The sequence below is a fragment of the Elephantulus edwardii genome, unplaced genomic scaffold (genome assembly GCF_000299155.1).
Source record: "Elephantulus edwardii isolate Elephantulus edwardi_28Jun2011 unplaced genomic scaffold, EleEdw1.0 scaffold00086, whole genome shotgun sequence".
Taxonomy (NCBI): Eukaryota; Metazoa; Chordata; class Mammalia; order Macroscelidea; family Macroscelididae; genus Elephantulus; species Elephantulus edwardii.
This window is the reverse complement of record NW_006399836.1, coordinates 6,669,765-6,690,095: the sequence shown is the minus strand read 5'-3', so window position 1 is coordinate 6,690,095 and position 20,331 is coordinate 6,669,765. Positions and strand designations below refer to the sequence as shown.

Below are 20,331 nucleotides of genomic sequence, written 5' to 3'. Positions count from 1 at the left end.
GTCATCAGCTGTTGGGGGAAGAGGATGTGAGGGGCCATAGATCCTTCTTCTCCCTGCCCCCCACTGTGGCCACAGGTCACAAGCTCCAAGTGAGGACAAGGGACAGCCCTGAGCAGCTGAAGCAAGGAGGGGACAACCAGCATCTGGATGCCCACGCAACCGTACCCCTCAAGTTAGGAGGATCTCGGGGTGTCATCGGTCCTTGGGCACCCCCACCCTCCCAGCCATGCTGGTAGTAAGGTTCTGTGAAGCTGCCTTTTCCATCCAGATGCCCTTTGGGCCTGGGCAGGGCCACCCCTTTGTCCCTCTGCCAGCAGGGCCCAGGCCAAGAAGCCTTTATTTTTAAACCTGAGAACAATGCCTGGCCCCTGGGGCGGCCCCTCCGTGGAGGATGCTGAGCGGGAACCCAGCTTCCTGGGCCAGCATTCCTCGCCCCCAGACAGGTGCCGGGGGTGACACCTCGCTCCAGCAACAGCATGAGGCCTTCTCAGGTTCCTACCGCCCCCAGCCGCAGTCCTCTCCCTCGGAGACAGATCCTGGCATCCTCTTTGTCACCCCGAACCCGAGCTGGGACAGGCCGCCCCCAATGGACAGGTGTGGGTACAGCCCTAGGAAGCCCAGAGAGGGGCTGATGAGAGAGGGTCCTGATGCCCCCCCCCAGCCACTCCAGCCACACTGGACATGATGCCACCTGGAAAGCGGCTGACCCCCCCAGCAGCGTAAGATACAAACCTTGCTCGAAGCTCTCCAGAAAATGCGGGGTCCTTGCAGCTGGTGGATGGTGCATGGAGGCCCCCATGTAAGGCTGCTGGAGCCCAGATCCTGGATATCAGGGCGAGGACGGTGGGCCAGCAGTCACCGGGTGAGTCGGATCCTGGCTCCACCTGGCCACCTCCCTCCTTCTCCTCCTCGGCCAGGCAAAGACCAGAACCGGCCTGCTCTTGAGTGGGAGCCCTGCTGGTCTAGTCCAAAGACAGTGCCTCTCTCTGGTGGTTCAAAGCCACCAGCAGCTCTGAGGAACAAAAATGGGCTGTCTCCTCCCATGTGATTTACAGCCTCTGAAAACCAGCGAGAGGCTTGGCTACGAGTCGGTCGTGACTCAAAGCCAATGAGGTCTTTTGAGTTTTTGTTTGGTTTTTTACACCTGACCAGGATGTGAGTGCTCAGTACTCTGGATGTGTTGTGCCCACCGGGCCTCTGGGTGGCAGGAGACCCCGGAGACAGGTGCCCCCCAAAACTGCCAGTCTCTTTTTCCTAGATCCTGCAGGACTCATGGGCCTTATTCTAGGCCCTTCCAAGCACTTGTTTACAGAGAACACCTTGTGCATCTGGGGCTTCATTTCCACAAGACCCAGTAATAGGTGACAGAGACTCAGAGCCAGTGACAGAGACTCGGAGGAGGCGGGAACACCTGTTTCCCACCCAGGCTCACACTGACTCCATACACAGCCTCAGGCAAACCTCATCTCTTCTCAGAGCCTCAATTTTCTCATCTGTGAGATGGATCTCCCTGCACACACAAGGAGGGGTGGTGAGAAAAACTGTAACGAGCCAGCTCACCCCGCAGTCCTGAGCCCTGAGTGGGAGCAGGAGGAGATGAAGCTGGGAGGGCTGGCGCCCTGGAGAAAAAGCTCATGTGCACAGGAGCAGGCGGCAGGAGGCCCAGCAGGACCAGTGCAGTGACAGCCCAGCACTGAGCGTCTGCCGTGTGTCAGAACCGCTTGGCCTCCAGCCTCGGAGGGACCTTTACCCCTAGCGCCCTCGGCACTGCTTTGTGCTAACCACATGCTGTGCTTTGTTCACCGTCCTCCCTGGATCCTGTGAACACCAGGATTTGGCCTGTGTGGCCCACTGCTCAGCCCTGTGCCTACAGCCGTGCCAGGCGCACAGTAGGTGCACAAGAAGAATTCAAGGAGAAGCCGGGGAAGGTTGTGTCTTCACAGTAGGTTCTCTCGAACCGGGGAAAGTCACCGTTCGTCTGCACACCATGTACACAGTAACACGTACCACTGCTCTGGTCAACACTACGATGCTTGCTCCGCTTCAAAAGGCTCCTTCTCGCTCCCTTCGGCCCAGTGCCCTTCCCACCCCTTGCCCCGGGCTCTCACTGGCCTGCTTTCCCCTAGCAGAACTTTGTCTTTCTGGAACTCCACTCGCCCACTCTCTTAGACCTGCATCCTGCTAAGAGGCTCATGCCTGGCAAGGAGAAGAAACAGGGACCGAGGGACCAGCCAGGGTCCAGTGAAGGGTGCTGAGGCTGGGCGTGGGTGCAGAGCAAGGGGCTGCCTGGAGATACTGATTTGAGGTGAATCCAAGGACCAGGCAGCGGCCTGACTGTATGGGAAAAAAGGGAGGAGTCCCATTGGGGCAGATCCTGGTGACCAGGAGGGAGTTCAGGAGAAGCTGCCGCTTTGGCTGGGACACAAATGTACCTTGTAAGTTCCTTAATGTACACATGCACATGGACAGCATGCAGACATCCACGTACACGTATGCACACACAGCACACATGCAATGTCTGCGTGCACACCCATGCACACACACATGAACACGTGTGCACACCTGCACGTACATTCGTGCTCCGTGTAGATTCATGTACACATACATACATGTGAATGTGGACACTCATGAATGTGAGCAAGTACATGCATGTACACACATCATCCACACATGCACAAAGCCGCCAAGGCCCCGGGGCAGATGGCGTGGTGACAGCAGACGCCGCGCGGCACAGCCACTCACCGCCTGTTTGTTTCCATATTCTCTGTGAGAAGGCCCTTCCCAGGCTGCACACAGCAGCACAAACATGGAAAGTGGGAAGTGAAGAGGGGGCGCACATTTACTGAGCCTCACTGTCGCTGTGAGAAACGCAGCTCCTACGGCATTCAGCTTAGTCCCAGTGTTAGTGTGGAACTCGAACCAGAGCCTTCTCTAAAGGAGGTGCAGAGGGATGAACCAGCATTCAAAGCCGGCTCCTTTAGCCCTGGCCAGCTGCATTCTCCAGGGGATCCCAAGGTGCTTCCCATCCCATTCACTCTTCTTGCAGTGTGACCTTGATTCCTGCTGGGTTGGATGGAACCCATGCCCTTGAATGGATAGATTTGAGTCTGCGGAAGCAATGCCGTGTGGCTTCCCCGGCCAAGTCACCAAGGGTGATGTGGTTCTGGTAGGCCCTCTGAAGAAGCCCATGCAGAGACCACACGGAGCAGAGGACACAGATACCAGCACTGCTCCACACCACCGGCTCAGCCCAAATCCCCGGGCTCACACACACCCTGAGGGTGTTTGGGGTTGGTTTGTTACAGCAGCAGCCACTGATCAGAGCACACACCCTGATGCAAATCGTGTTGAAAACAGTCAGTCCAGGACGCAGCCACATCTGATACGTCACCCACCACCCATCTGGTCCTCCAACCTGTCATCCTTACCTGGGCGTCTACCCGGGACCTCAAAGTCTTTTTCTCTGACAGCAGCTGGAAAGAGCCCATCATTTCGGACTCCTCAGCTCAGGACCGTCCAGTGTGACTCTGGCACCCCAGTCCTGAGAGTGACCCACATGGTCGCTCCCAGGGGCCTCTCTGACTTAGCCACTCCCTCCTTACTCAGTTCCCCTTTGCTGTCCCCCAGACTCACCATACAACCTGCCCTTCCTCTGAACCTCTGTCTGTGCTGTTCCCTCCACTCCAGGCATCTGTCTGCCTGACTTACCTCACCTTTTCAGCTCTCAGCTTAAATATCATCTTCTTAGAGTGACTTCCTTCCACTATTCCTCAACAGCCCCCTTAAGTCCCCTCAGTGCTCCCCAGGCCCCCTCCTTTGCTTTTCTCCACTGGGTTTTCCAACCTATAAGCAGCAAAAGGAATCTCTTAGAGATACAAATGGTTCATGCTTTTGGCAGCTAAACAAAGAGTTGCAGGTTTGAGTCCACCTAGAGGTGCCTTGGAAGAAAGGGCTGGCTGTCTACTTTCCAAAGACCAGTCCTTGAAAACTCTGACACACATGGAGTCATGGGTCAGAATTGATGCAGGGGCACCTGGTGATGGTGGTGATGACCTCAGTGTTTTGATTGTCTGGCTTCATCCATGAAGACTGTCCTTAATGCTTCCTGTCCAGCGCCTAGAACAGGGCCTGGCACAGACCAGGGATGGAAATGTCTGCTGAAGATGTAACAAGTGCTAGGTGGATAACTTCAGAGCTTCCCACTTCACTGAAAGCCCTGAGAGGTGAGAGGTAGGAAAGGGGCATTGAACCTGGCCAGACAGGCTGCCCAGCACCTGCCTCAGGTGAGAGGTTGGGAACCAGAGAATCATGTGTCCCAGGGGAACCCATCATCCACACCTGCAGCTAATATGAGTCAAAGTCTCGTGGCATTCAGAACCCCACATTCAAACCCATTACAAGCCACGTGGACAAGTTATTTAACTCCCTCGTGCCTCAATTTCTTCAAGGAGGCCCTCAGTGAGACCCGAGATTACTGACTGCTAACAGAAAGGTTGTGAATTTGCATCTACCCAGAGGCACCATGGAAGAAAGACCTGGTGATCCACTTCTAAAACATCACAGTCACTCCAAGCTGTGTGGGATCCAGCTCCACTGTGACACACACACACACTCTGTTAGTTGGAATTGAGTTTATGGCAACTGGCTCCACAGGATGGAGCTGCCATGTCGCTGTTATCATGTGCCATCAAGTCACTTGCAACTCATAGCAACCCTATGTACAACAGCACTGAACCCTGCTCTATCCTGTGCCAACCTAACAACTGTCTCTGTCACACCTACCCCCATTACCCCAGTCACTGACCCAATTAGTTTCGTTGAGGGTCTTCCCCTCCTGCACTGCTCCCAAGCATGACGTCCCTCTCCAAGGACTGATCCTGCCTTGCAACATGTCCAAAGTATGTCAGATGAAGCTTCAGAATCCTTGCCTCCGAGAAGAGCCTGGTTTCACCCTTTCTATGTCGAACTTGTTTGTTCTCCTAGCCTTCCATTGTATATTCAATACTCTTCTCCAGCACCACAGCTCCAAGGTATCAATTCCGCTTCTGTCCTCCCTAGTCTTTGTCCAGCTCTCTGACACATAACCAGTAATTGCCAACACTATGGCCTAAATCACTCACAGCCTCCTTGTAGAACAGAACAGGATTAGCATCCAAAATTTTCAAGACTGTACATCTTTACAACGGCAAACTGCCGCATCTTTCACCCCACGGAGGTACTGGTGGCTTTGAACTGCCAGGCTTCAGTTAACACAGCTGAGTGTTCAGCCACTGTGCCACCTCAGAAGCTAATAAACCTCACATTCCCTCACCCCTCCTTTAAACAGCTCCACCTGAGGCTCCCCTTGCATGTTTCCCCTTTCAGAATCCTATATGTTTCTTCTAAATAAAATCTCAGCACTGATTCGGTGTCAGGAGCCCCCTAGTCCTGACTCGGCCCCGTGCACACTGGGTTGTTCTGAGAATTAAATGACTCCCCAACCATAGGATTAGTACACTGTGAGTACCCAGGACCTGCTCTGTGCCAGGTACTGTCCTGGAAGCTGGGATTCAGCTGAGAGTGAAACGGACCAAGCCCTGTCTCCATGCAGTTTAAGATGTAGGATCAGAAATCAGCCCCAGCACATGTGAGGAAAGGCCAGGAGAGGGTGATAAAAAACATAAAAGGATGGTGGGGGTGGGCAGGACACCTAGGGGTTCCAAAAGACTTTTTGGAGGAGAGGACATCTGAGAAAACAGATGACACAACCCTGCTTGCTGAAACTGAGGAGGACCTGAAGCGCTTGCTGCAGAGGGTCAAGGACTGCAGCCTCCAATATGGATTGAGGCTCAATGTCAAGAAGACAAAGATTCTCACCACTGGGCCAATTGGCAGCATCAGGATGGATGGTGAAAAGATTGGGATTGTTCACAGCTTTAGTTTGCTTGGCTCCACAGTCAACACTCTCGACACCAGTAGCCAGGAAATTAAAAGACGTATTGCCATGGGAAAGTCTGCTGTTAGGGACCTCTCCAAAGTACTGAAGAGCAATGGTGTCTCTCTGGAGACTGAGGTGCATCTGATACAGGCCGTGGACTTTGCTATCACTTGTTATCATCAGAGAGTTGGACAATGACCAAGGAGAATTGATGCCTTTGAGCTGTGGTGCTGGAGAAGAGTGTTGAGGGTACCATGGACTGCTAGGAGAACAAACAGATTCATCCTGGAAAGGGTCAAACCGGGAGGCTCCTTAGAGGCAAGGATTCTGAGGCTCTGTCTAACATACTTTGGACATGTTGTAAGGAGGGACCGGTCCTCGGAGAGGGGCATCATACTTGGGAGGGTGGAGGGACAGCGCAGGAGGGGAAGGTCCTCTATGAGGTGGATTGATTCAGTGACTGGGGTAATCGGAATGGGTGTGTCGGAGATGGTGAGATTGGCACAGGACAGAGCAGAGTTTAGGGCTGTTGTACATACGGTCGCTATGAGTCGCAAGCGACTTGACGGCACATAACAACACCAAAAAAGGGAATTGAGATAATTCAGAGGATAACAGCTTTCAGGCAGCGGGGACAGCAGGTGCAAAGGCCCTGAGGCAGCAATGAACTTGGAATGTTGGAGGAGCAGCAATGAGCACAATGGGCAGTGAGTGAGGAGAGAGAGTCAAGAGATGTGGACAGAGACCCCTGCGACCTCAGAGATCTCTGAGGGTGGGTGTTTGCAGGGCTACTCCTGCCCGACCCCCCCTTATGCCTTGTGACCTCAGCTCCCCCCCAATTCTCGCCCCCATCACACACTTTCTTTTTCAGCTGTGACCAGGAGGGCAGAGACTACATACACCTTTTCCTAGATTCACACACACACACACACACACACATGGTCCCACTCCTGCAGGCCACAGACCTTCAGAGGCCACCCTCGGCCTGGGGCTGACCCCTTCCGCTGTCTGCCTCCCACCTGACTGGTAGGCCCCTCGGTACTGAACCTTCACACCCCCTCTCCTTCCTCTCCCTAATCTAGAAACACTGGGCTTCCCCAGATCTATCAGCCATCAGCTGTTCCCCAAGCCCGCAGCGCCTTGCTTCCACCGCCCCCTCCACTTGGCCTGATCTGAGCTGCCCCTCCTCCCAGAAGACCCAGGACTGTGAGTGCAGTTTTGTTCCTTTATGCACAGAGCTTGGTACCAAGAAATACCTTGATGGATGGATGGATGGATGGACGGACGGACGGATGGACGTAGGGCCAATTAATACATTATCCACTGGTTGGGGTGCTAGGTGGAACACCCCTATGTTGCAGCTATGACTGCAACAGAGGGACAAGTCACAGTCAGGAGCCAAGAACCCAAACTCCATCTATGAGAGGGGTCTGCTGTCAAGTCACTAATTACACTGAACTCCTCTGTAGAGAGCAGGTTCGTGATCCCTGGAGATGTAGAAAACACAAGCAGGTCAGAGCCTTTGAGCCATTGCTGCAGGACGTGGCGCCGGTGTACTCGCGTCCATGGGAAGTCTCAGAGGGGTTGCTGGGGGTCCTCATGGCACCAGGGACAGGGGTGGCCAGCAGCCACGTGGCTGTGCCTCAGGCCTGGGAGCGGGCGTGCACAGCACGCGTACGTACACAGCACACTGTACGGGTTCCACATACATAAGCCTTTTGTCCATGTGCACTGGCCAGGGGCAACCTTCACTCTCACCCCACTCACTGGGGTCTCTGAGGACCCAAATGTGACAAAGGAAAAACAGAGTCTGAGGTTACAGGACAAACACAAAAGGTTCCAGAAAACCCTGCAAGAGCGGGTTTAACAGAGCCCACTGCAAAGGGGAAGAAGAGGCCCAGGAAGGCTGAGTGACAGGCCAGAGGTCACGTGGAGGAACCAGGACATTGGTTCCCTGACTCTCTTGTCCCCAGGTGGTGGTACGTTTCCAGAAATCACCGTGTTCTACTTTGCAAAGTGAGTGCAGAGCACCTGTCCCTCCAGTGGGACCAAGAGACTCACAGGGACATTGACAACTTCTTGAGCAGAACTGGACCCTCGGGACAGGCAGTAGCCAAGCCTAACATCTCCTGTACAGTCAGATGGCACCAAGGCCTTACAAGGCTGGTCTCCGCCCTCTCCCCACTGCCACCCTGAGAAACTCGTGTCCGGACCCATTTGACAGATAACACTACTGAGGCCCAAAAGGGCCATGCAGGCAGCCTTAGCTTGATCCCCAAGTCCAGAGGCCCTCACCCCCTCTAGGCTGGGCAGATCAGCAGCACAGCCTCACACACATACACACACACACACACACACACACACCCCGACCCCATTGTAACATTCTCACTTTTTGTTCCTTCATTCTAACAGCAACAATACATGTGCACTTCGGAAAATTCGAAAAATGCAGAAAAAGTCAAAATAAGGAAGAAAAATCACCACCCACAGCCCCACCACCCAGAGACCGTCATTGTTCAGGTTTGATGTATTTCCTGCCATAGTTTTCTGTTTGGGGGATTTTTTTGAAAACATGGCTGAGATCATACTGTGTATTAAAAAGGAAAGGGGAAAAAAACCACAAAACTGCACAGCACAGTAGTATCCTGCCTTTCTGCCTCCCATCACATCACAGCATTTTTCTGGCTGCTTCCCTCTCCGTAACCTCGGGGTGATTTTTTTTTCTTCTTCACTGAGCCACGTTTTATTGGTGACCTAGTGCTTTGTAGAGTGGAAGTTCCATAGTTGACTTAGCCATTTCCTTCGAGTTGACCATCTCAGTTGTTTCCAGTTTTTCAACTTTATAAATAATATTTTGATGAGTATCTCAGTATGGAGGGCTTTTTTCCATATTTAGGGATCGCTCCTTGGCTAGGATGGAATTACAGGGTCAGTGAGTCGTAGATGTTTCTGGCACATTCCATCAAAGTGCATTCCAAAGTTCTGAGCCTCGTCCATTCTGCAGGTGAGCAAAGAGAGGCCCAGGGGATTGCCCACAGCCACTCCGTCAGCAACCATGCATCTCTTTCACTCGCATTCCTTCCTCTGCCTCTATCCTCATGCTCTGCTCATTCATTCATTCAATTCAACAGATAAGGGGAGATTATTAAGTGCCGGTGTCCCTGGATGATGTACACACAGTTAATGCAACTACTTACCAAAGGTTGGAGGTTTGAATCCACCTCGAAGTGCGTTGGAAGAAAGGACTGGCAATCTACTTCCCCCAGCCACACACGGAATCAGGATGAATCTGCTCTGTGACAGCTGTTTTGTGTTGTTTTCACTGTTGTGTGCCAGGACAGACCTGGACACCGAGGTAGAGATGGTGGAGGGTGAAGCTGACAAGGCCCTGCCCACAAGCAGTCCTCATCCTAAAGGGTGAAGTGGGATCACTGATCAAGGTCACCTCACCAGGAAGGTCACAAGTGCATTAGATTCTATGCAAACTGGATGCTGGTTTGCATATTGGCCCCCAGGCCGAGAAGGTGAGATGTGAAGGCTGAGTGTCCGGACAGCTTTTCTTTGGGTTCCACAGATTTCTGAAATTTGACCTTCTTTTACCAATTGGGGGATTTCATAAGCCAGGCTCTTGGCTTCTCTGGTGCACCCCACCGTGATGCTAGGCCCCAGATCCCCAGGATACTCAGCAGCAGCCCTGCTGCCCAGCTCATCTGTCCATCAGGCTACAGGCCTTCGGGCTGGGAGGCAGCTGGAGGGACACACAATAGGAACACTGGGGAGAAGCGACAAAAAGGTGAAGTCACTCCGGCTGATGAGGTCACAGAGTTTCAGGTGACAGAATGGCCATTTGGCTCCAGGGTCCTCACACAAAAGGCTGGCAGGTGGGCAAATAGCCATGGGGTCTGGGATCAAGAAGGCCCAAGAATTTGCATGAGAAAATGGACTTGGGAGCCGGAAGCAACAGGCTCTCTCTGTCTGGAATGCACACGCCCCTGCCCTTGCCTGTTCATCCTGAATGTTGCTGCTAGACCAGCTCCTCCAGGAAGCCCTCCCTGACCACCAGCAGTGTTGGTAGCTGGCTCCTGGTCTCTGGTCCAGCGGGCGGCAGGTTGGACAAGCACCTCATTTGCCTCTGCTCCCCAGACCCCACTCCCCACCAGGTGTCTTGCAGGTAGGTTCCTGAGCTAGTGAGTAACTAGCCATTCCCAGGGCCTCCCGCCAGAATCCCCAGACCTCTTCCTGCACCGGTCACTGGAAAAGACCCTGTGCCTGACTCCTCAGGTCTGACCTGGAGTCACCCCAGTTCACTAAGCTGACTGTGAGCTGTCTGGGGTGTAGTTAGTGCACAGTAAGTGGTGAATGGGGGGCTCGGGAACCTCAAGGCCCTCCCACTGACTCCCTTCCCTCAGCCTCATTTCCCACACAAACCCATGGCCCCAGGAGGAAAGATGACCTCGGGCCTGCAGGAGGTGCCCCCCAGCTCCCCAGAGCCGGTAGCAGTGGGAGGAGGACGGAGGGCACAGAACAAGAGGGCTTTGAGGCAGCCCTATCTCCGGAAGGAAGTGGAGACGAGAGCTTGGCTTCTCACTTTCGCAGCCTGTCCCAGGCCAGAGATAACCGGGAGACGGGGTGCCGGAGCCCTGTTAGCAGCAGGGCCACCCACCTGCCCCAGTTCCACAATCCCACTATCACAGACTCAGGGCAAAACTTGAGGAGCCGCTCGGAAGAGGGGCCTGAGATAGGTGGACGATAAGCGGGCCAGGCCTGGCAGGGAGGGGGCCGCTCTCCAGCCTTCCCTGGGAAATGACCTGAAAGCTGCAGGTGCCCCTCCCTCAATCCTCAGTCCATGCACACCTCCCCCAGGAAGCCCACCCTGCTGCCGCCCCCCTGTTCTCTTCCGCGCTGCCTCATGACACAGCCCTTTCCTGCTGCCCATGTAGATCCAAAACCCTCAAAACACCCCATCCCGGTCCTCTCAGTGAGCACTGAAGAAGTTAAGACCAGAAAGATGGACACTTATTCCAGTTACATGGAATCTTGAGAGGAGAACAAGGATTTCAACGCAAACCCCTAGTGGATGCAAGTCTCTCTGTAGCCCACCAGGCTTTGACCCTCCCACAAGAGCCCACCAGGAAGGGAGCACTGGCGGCATGTTCAGTAGCGAGATAGGCCGCTGAGCCAAAGGCAGAACTTCTCTGCAGGTTCAAATCCCCCTGTGGCTCCTCAGGAGAAAGAGGGGCGAGCTCCCTCAAGGTAATTTATAGCCTCAGAAAGTCACTGGAGGGTCAGCTACAAGCCAACGTTGACTTGATTGCAAGAAATCTGAGTGTTTTATGCAGTGGGAGACACACTCAATCCCATTGCTTCAGTCACCATGTCAGCCCACCTGGTCAAGGGTCTTCCTCTTCTTCGCTGACCCTCCCGCCTTCCAAGCATGATGTCCCACTCCTAGGAATAACCTCTCTTAGCAGCTTGCCTCTGGAAATCCTATGAACCTGGAGAAAGGATGAAAGTGACAGAAGTGTTGAGGACTTTCGTTCATGTGGTCGCTATGAGTCGCCTATGACTCGATGACACTTAACAAGAATAACATCAACACAGAGATAAATCAGTTGGCCTAGTGGACAGAAAGTGATGTTACCAAGCCAAAGGTGGGTGACTTTAATCTATGCGCCTCAGGCCTGTTTTTCATTGTTTTTGTTCAAATAGTCTTCTAGGTTGTATAGCCCTGTTGTGTCCACTTGCCATACAGAGGTAACTCATAGTTGCTGTGAAGCTGAACACTGTGACGCTGATGAGTCAAACGTGAGAAAGTTTACCCATGGTGGACAGTGTTTGGTGGAGCTCTCCGATTCAAACAAGCTTGGAAGCAGGAGTGGCATCCACATCTGAAATAGCTTGCCGCTGGAAACCCTACGAACCTGGAGAAAGGACGAAAGTTATACAGGTGTCCACGTCTTTTGTTCCTAGGGTCGCTATGAGTCGCCTACGATTCCACGGCACTTAACCACAGCATTCCCAAAGAACGTGAGACAGAGCTGCATCCTCAGGGCTAGGTCAGTGTTGAGATGGTTGTCCATAGGATCGCTGTGATTGGTTCTCGACTCCAGAGCACCTAGCAACAACATGCAGGGGGAGGAGCTACTGAGGAAGGGGCGGGGCTGGACAAGCCCGGTCTTCTTTCTAGAGGGAGGGACCAGGGACAGGAAGAAAGAGCCCTTACGATATGAGAGCAGGTTTGCACCAGTTACCGTGACTAGCACTGTGATACCTTCACCTGGTCTTCTTTCCTCTCTGAGCCTCAGTTTTCCCCCCTGTAAAATGGGACCGTGGAGGAAAGCTGTGGTTCCGCCTCCCTTTTGGGAATCTCTTGTCTGCAGGGCCCTGAGAGCTTCCCGAGGTCAGGACTGGACTTTCCAGGCCCGGCGGGAAAGGAAATCAAGAAATGACAAGGACTCAGAACTGCGGTGATGGCCAGTCGACACAGCACCTGAGGGAGGAGGTGGCCAGCTTCAGTGACCTGCGTAATAAAACGGGCACTCTGCCCCCCACTGGGAGCTTAGCTCCTGTCAGGGATCGCCCAGTTTGCAGGTTCTGATTCTCAACCAGTGACCTCAGGCAGCAGAGCAGACCACATGGGGTCTTCATTTTCACAGGCAGGTTGTCCTGTCTCCTGCGGAGCCACCAAGGGCTTCAAATCATTGACCTTTTTGGTCAGGAGCTGAGCTCTACCCAGTGTCCCATCAAGGCCCCTTACATCTAGCTAGGAGATACAACCATCATTTCTCTTTGAACAAGTATGAACAACTGCATTGCAATCCCAAAGGTACGTGGTTCAAGTCCACCAGCTGCTCCAAGGGAGAAGGATGGGCATTCTCCTCCCTTGTGATTTACTGCCTCTGAAAGCCCACTGGAGTGGGCTGTGAGTCAGTTCTTACTCCACAGCACACAACAACAACAACAACATTTTACAGAAAAATTAGGACATTTTTCTGAGATGGTCCAGCCAGCTCTTGTACCCCCCTCTACCACCTCAAGGACTCAAGGGCTCTGGGAACCATTGGGTTAAGGGACTCATAGGTTCCTCCCCAAAGTAGCCCTGTGGCACAGTGCTTAAGTGCTCATTTACTAAACAAAATGTCAATGGTTCAAACCGCCCTAGGTCCCACAGGTGAAAGATGCAGCAGTCTGCGCCTCTAAAAGATTAAAGTCTTGGAAAATCTACAGGGCAGTTCTACTCAATTCTAGAGGACTGCTCTAAATCAGAATCAACTCAACAGTTTGAGGGTTTATGTTCCTTACTCCTCCAAACCCCTTATTCTGAGATTCACCCCAGGGAAGAAGGTGGAAGTGAACACAGGGGGGAGGTTCCACAGGACGTGTGACCAAGAGTCCCGGGGCCTGGCTTTCCAAAGTCCTCAGTATTCTCGTCTGGTCACATCATCCATGGTAATGAGAAATAGATGAGATGCTCCCATTTGAAGAGGTTTCTTCAGAAAAGACACCTGAACAGCTGATACATACAAGACCCGTGAAAAGATACTGGGGGTCATTAGTGATTAGAGAAACAAAAACCAAAACCACAACGAAATATCGCTTCACACCCACTCGGAAGACTATTATCAGAGAAACTAAAAATAACACGTTTGTGGGTGCGAATATCTCAGAACCCTCACTTACTGCTGCTGCAAATGTACACTGGTTAAATGGTGCAACCACTGTGGAAAACAGTTCGGTGGTTCCTCAAAACATCAACACAGAATTATGACCTAACTCAGCAATTCTGCTCCTAAGGCTGTTCCCCAGAGAGTCAAAAAGTCACACGAAAATGCATCCACAGATAATCAGAGCGATACTATTCATAGAAGACAAAAACACGGACATGCCCATCAGTTGATGGATGGAGAAACAAAAAGTAGTCTATCCACCCAGTGGAGCCCTCTCCTGCCATTTAAAAAAAAGGGGGGAGGTGGGGGATTAAAATCCTGATGCTACATGGTTGGACCACCCAGGACGCTGGTCACTCCAGACCCCACGCTGTACGATTTCACAAATGTGAAATGTGAAGAAAGGGCAGATCGACAGAGACACAAAGCAGATTGTTTCCAGAGCGAGGAGAGGAAGGGAAATAGGAAGTGACTGCTTATGGTTATGGGGTTTCTTGAGGGGATGATGCAAACGTTTAAAATTAGATTGTGGTGATGGTTGCAAAATACTGTAACTATATTAACAGCCATTGAATCATAGACTTGAAATAGGTGGACACTGTTGTTGCTGTTGTTAGGTGTCACCAAGTCGGTCCCGAATCAGCAGTCCCGCAATAGGGTGAACCTCACGGCCTCCCCAGTCACTGCAGGTTTGAGCCCCGTGTTGCAGCCACTGGTCGATCCACCTGGAGGATCTTACTCTTTTCTACTGAGTGCTGGTGACCTAGGAGCCACGCTTCCAACCCGAAGGCACGAAGTTCAAATCCACTCGCTAATCCAGGGACAAAGGTGGGCGGTCTCCTCCTGTGCGAGTTACAGCCTCTGAAAACCCGCCCGAGGGTCAGCTGTGAGTCAGTTCTGACTCAAGGACACATAGCCACAACAACTGATAGGTGTTTCAAGCCTTCTTGATTTTCAACAAGCAATGTTGCAACATCTGCCTGTCCCAGGGGGTGGTCGTCGCTGCTATACGTACGCCATCAAGTGTGACATTGTTCTCCAGGGCCTGGTCCCTGCCTGTCCTGTGTCTGAAGAGCAGACCTTGAAGATTCACTGTCCTCACTTCTGAGAAGCATTCCCGGCGTCCAAGTCAGACCCATCCATCCTCCTGGCAGTGCAGGGCATAGTCAGTCTTCTTAGGCAACCTTGTAATTCACAAACATCAAATCCTTTGGCCTTTCTTGTTTATTTTCTAAGTTTTGCCTGCAGATCAAGCAACTGGAAGATCCCAAGGCTTAGGTGAAGGGGACCTTGGTTTTCAAGGTGAAACATTGACTGTTAGCACTTTAGAGAGTGCCTTTCACAGCAAATCTGCTCAGCATAATAGGTCATTGGATTTTCCTGACTGCCACCTCCACGGGTGCTGATTGTGGATCCAAGTCAAACTTCTGACAACATCAGTTTTTCTCCACTTGACACAGTGCTGCTTATTGGTCCAACTGTGAATATATATATATATATGTTTTTATATGTATATTTATAATAAATATATATTATTTCTTGATGCTGAGGAGTGGTCCCACTGAAGGCTGTCATCTTTGACCTTCATCTCAAGTACCTGCTTCAAGTGCTCTTGATTTTCAGCCAGCAAGGTTTGACCTCTGTATATCCCAGCGGGTTAACAGTGTTGCTTTTGTTTATGTGCCATCGAGTCGAGTGTGATGCGTCGCAACCCTGTGAACAACTGATCTGTGAACAACCCGGTCAGAATCCCGTGCCATCCTCATCATTGCTGAGATGCTAGAAATGACATTCTTTCGCTGCAACTCCAGCTTTCCAAGCATGATGTCCCTCTCCAAAGCATAACCTCGTGAAACAGCACGCACAGGGTATGTGAGAGGTGCCTTTCTTGCTCGCAGGGACGCTTGGAGGGCGAGGGACAGGAATCTCCGAGGAGTATCTTCCTCAAATCCTCATGTGCGTTCTTCTTCCTGTCACGGCACAGTCAGCTTCTCCAAGCACGCAGCTTCTTTCTCTGCACGCAGGTCAAATCGCACAGCGAAAGAAGTCAACCTGGTGCTCACTCTCCTGATTTTAAACCACGCAGTGTTCCTTTGTTCTGTTCAAACAGCTGTCTCTCGTTTGTGGCGGGTCCCACAAATGTGCAGTGAAGTGTTCTGGAATTCCCATTCTCTACAATGTTGTCTCTGGTGTATCTGCACTGTTGTGATCCACACCGTCAAATGCCTTTGCATAGTCAATAGAACACAAGTCAACACCTTTCTAGAGTTCTCTGCTTTCATGCACACCCATGTTTATCACGGCTGTGTTCACAATAGCAAGGAGTTGGAAATAACCCAAGTGCCCATCAATAAACAAATGGATAGAGAAGCTGTGGTATATTCACACAATGGAATACTACGCTGCATTGAAAAACAAGGAACTCATGAAATATAGTATACAAAATGGGTGACCCTAGAGGACATTATGCTGAGTGAAGTAGCTCAATCACAAAAGGACAAATACTGCATGGTGCCACTGTTGTGGGGGGAGACTTAGAAAGACGGGATCAAGAATGTATACTGCATTGAAACAGATGAGGGACAAAACTGTTTAAAAGGGATATGTGATTAGGTATTTTTGTCATGACAGGAGTCCAGAGTGAAGGCTGCATAGTGGAGTGGACCTGGGGGGAGGGATTGTAAAACAATGAAAGAATGTTTCTTTTACTTTCCCAAGAGGGTGGTGTACTAAGGGGAAGGGTTGGGAGGGGAGAAAGGTGAACAATGAATGAGTGGAGTTCCAAGTCTCTGTAAATTTTCATTGAAATTAATAATAATTTTTTTTAAAAAACACAACAAACAAACAAACAAAAATAGCCTGTAGTGTTCTCTGCTTTCAGCCAGGATCTATCTGCCCTCATTAATGATCTCCTTCATTCCAAGGCCTCTTTGGAACCCAGCTTGAATGTCTGTCTGTTCCCTGTCAGTGTGCAATTGCTTCAGAATCCAATGAAAACTTTTATGGTTACAGCTCAATAACCGTGAAGTGCTCCAGGTCTAGGATGCCCAGCACACGGTGAAGGGTCAAAAGAATACCTGTTTTATGGTTCCAGTTGTTCTCATTACTATTTCTTCTGAGGTAGATATTTAGTATTGTTGTTATTGCTGTTAGCTGCTGTCGAGTTGAGTACAACTCATAGTGACCCTGAGAATAGCAGATCTGAGCCCTGTCCCGTCCTGTGCCGTTCTCACCATCTCTGACACACTCTCTGACACACTGCTGCAGTCACTGTGTCAACCCATCTCATTGAGGGTCTTCCTCTCCTTCACTGTCCCCCGCCTTTCCAAGCATGATGCCCCTCTCCAAGGAACAGCCTATCCCAGCGACCTGCCCGAAGGACGTGAGCTGAAGCTTTGTCATCGTTGCCTCACCTTCTCCACCACGTTCAGTAGATGAGGCAAAATGACACTCAGAGAGTGAGGGTGCCCAGCATAGCGCGTCCTGGGGCCCCAAAGCCGTCCTTTGGCTCTGGACACTGTAAGGGCAGGGGCCCAAACTAGGCAGAGGAAGCGGGCTGGGGCAACATGAACTGACCCCCCTGAAATACTTCATGAGACTTGACATCAGGACATGGGTTCAGAGGTTTGAGGATGTGAATCAAGGATCCCTAGGCCGGGTCACTTGACCTGTGACCTCTGACCCTCACCCTTCCCCACTCCAGGCTTGTTTTCCATCTGTGAAAACCTCTCCATTCTTGGTGTTCACACTGTGCTCTGAGGCATACTGGGCCAAGAAGGGATCTCAACAGCCCTGAAGAGGATGTCCCCAAGGTCCCTGGGACTCCACCCACGTCCCTGTCTCCACTCAGACCTGGCCCACCCCTGGAAGACAGGATGTGACCACTGGGTGTAGGTGGGGAAGAGGAAGGAGTGGGGGCGCGTGCACAGGAATCCACATCCCAGGGACCAGGAGATGGGAATTCCAGGTGCCCGGAGCCCAGCTTCCGGCTCCAGCCCAGGGAAGAAGCCTCAGCCGCTGCCTCCTGGGACCCAGCCGGCTGGCTCGGAGCCCAGAGCACTTCCCAGACACGGTGCCAGCGCTTCCGCTTCCTCCTGGGAGAGACACTCTGGAGCCTTCTGCAGGAGGCCTGGGGCCCAGGGCCTGAGTTCTGTGACTCGGGCTACCAGGTCCCAGATGTTCAACAAGTGGGTCTACCTGGGTCCGTGCTGGGTGCTGTGTCAACACAGTCAGGAGGCACCTGGACCTGGGAAGCTCACAGCCCCGTTGAGTTTACACAACTCTAACTCCAGCTCATCAGGGAGCCTGCCTTGGAAGACTCTGAAAGCCAGGAGACCTGTGGCACAGTCAGAACTGCAGGGGAGCCACAGGGAGAGGTGAGGTCTGTGGCCAAAATGGAGACCCCCTCTCCCTGTCTTAATGGGACAACTGCAATTGAGCTGTGTAAGCCTTGTGCCAGATTTGTTTTCTTTTCCCAGAATAGTCTGAAGTTGCACTTTTCTTTGAAGTGTCTAGATTTTAGCAACATCTGCGGAGTGGGACACATCGTCGTGTCAGAAGCTCATTGGTCAATATAGTTAACATCTTCCCCCACTCCCCACCCCCGCTACCTGTTTATTCAACACAAAACAATTCCCTCCAACTTTACTAATGTGGCTGACCACGTCCACGACCAAAGCCGCCTCTAAACTGGAATTCCGTTGCTGACGCAGCCCCAGCCTCAGCTTTCTTGTCGGCACCAGGAGTCCCTGCACTCCGTCTGTATGTCTCTGTCAGCTTCCCCTCGAGTCAACCTTGCAGGTTGTTCCCCGTCCAGACCTTTCGTTTCGGTTGTGGCCTGCCAGTCTCAGGACGGCTGCTGTGCAAGGTGGCAGGAACGATCTCAGGCGGCAGGTGGAGGTAATCACGTAGATACTGGATACCCCCATTGGTAAGTTACCAGAAGAAATGTCTCCAGGCGAACTGTTCCTTCACGTAACCTCATGACCTGAGACTCTGCACGGCTTTCACGACATGAAGGTTGGGCACTTTTTTGACTGCCAGTTCAGGGTGCTTTAGTATGTGGACATCCTTCTTGGCCACCATCACCCCCTCTTTAAAAAGAAGTCCATATATGGCAATATGGTTTTTCTTGGGCATCAACATCGCGACAATGGATGTGTCCAGAGCCGGGACTGGAAAGGGCTACAGTTTGCATCCTAGAGTTGGGAAAACAGAGGTCAGGGCCAGAAAAGCCTTGGGGACTAGGCCCTGCGTGGTGAATCTCAAAGGTCCAGCTGGAGCCCCCGTCTCTATTCCAGACTCAGGAAGGATGTTTCCAGAAGGCAGTTCACTTGTTTTAAAAACAAAACAAAACAACAAAGTTCTCCTTCCATCTACATCCTGGTATTTATGTGATGCAGTTCTCGGCTTGGCAGCCACAGCAAAAAGCAAGGAAGCCTTTAGGTACCGCTTACCCATCCTCAAGGTGCAAAACAGCTCCGCTTAAGGCCAGGAGCCCTGGTTCTGTCATGCTCGTTGTGTCAGACTGCTAACAGAAAGGTCGGAAGTTCGAATCCGCTGGCTGCTTCATGGGAGGAAGATGAGCAGCTTTCTGGCATCATAAAGGTTTCAGGAACCAGGTGGAGTGTCACTGTGGGTTGGAACTGGTTTGGCAGCAGTGGCCTTGCTTTAGGGTATAGGAGGCAGGGTCCTAGGTGACAGTGAGCTGCTAACTGAAAGATTGCTGATTCGAATCCACTCAGAGGCAGCTCAGAAGTCTGGGAGCTGGCATTTCAGGTGGAAGGGAGACAACAAATCTGTCTCTGCACATTCCTGCGTAAACTGCGACATTCTTTCATTAGAAAGAATATCCGAAAAAAAAAAAAAAAAGAAAGAAAGAATATCCGAGAAATTGAGAATGGGTGGGAGGGCAACTTTTCACTACATACTTTTAAAAAAAATTATTACTATTTTTATTATTTTGTGTGTATATACCATCAGATCTGATCTGACTGGTACAGGAGGAGATTGTCCCTCCTTCTTGTGGATTCGAACCGCGTACCTCTGGGATTGCAATGCAGCTTCTTGCCACTAGGTCACCAGAGCTTTCTACATACTTTTTGTACACATGTGTATTTTGGTTGCTGGACCATGTGAACATGTTGCCCCAGCACGTAAACCGGTGATCTGTTCTGATTTGGTTTGTTTATTGGTTTGAATCTTTTCCTTGTCTCCCCACCCCTTTCATTCCCCCAGAACGTGCAGGGGTGGGGGGTGTAGGAGTTCTGGGGTCCCAGGCTATTCCTGGCAGCATGGCTAAGCCTGGAAGGGGGTCACCGTAGACTCAGTCACCCTCCCCTGTGGGGGGAGATTCCCATTTGACAGATGAGGAAACTGAGGCTTAGAAAGGAATCGCATTAAAAAAAAAAAGAAAGGAACCGCATCAGCAGGATGTCGTGAAGGCTGCCTAGGGCCCCAGTGGCCAGCTCCTTGGGACTCCTGCACCTCCTCCTGACCCTCTCCAGCTCTGTCTCAGACCCGAGGATCTCCACTGGTCCTTTCCCTGAACCAGTAGGACTGTTTCCCGCCCCCACGCACACCAACACTCCTGCCCACCCAGATGGCCTTGAAGCAGCTGGATTTCTTCAGGGCATAGCTGACCCCCGATCTGGAGACCATCTGGCCTCCAGCCAGAGCCACTTCCACCTGGAGCCCCCCGGCCCAGCTGGGGGCTGCCTCACTCCCGGAAGAAGACCGGGTCTGGGA

The 20,331-nt window shown here is 51.9% G+C and overlaps 1 pseudogene; it reads right to left on the bottom strand.

Annotated features, from left to right (window-relative positions):
- Positions 1-495: 495 nt before the first annotated feature.
- LOC102850042 lies at positions 496-18,729 on the bottom strand (annotated as a pseudogene).
- Between the last annotated feature and the right edge of the window lie 1,602 nt (positions 18,730-20,331).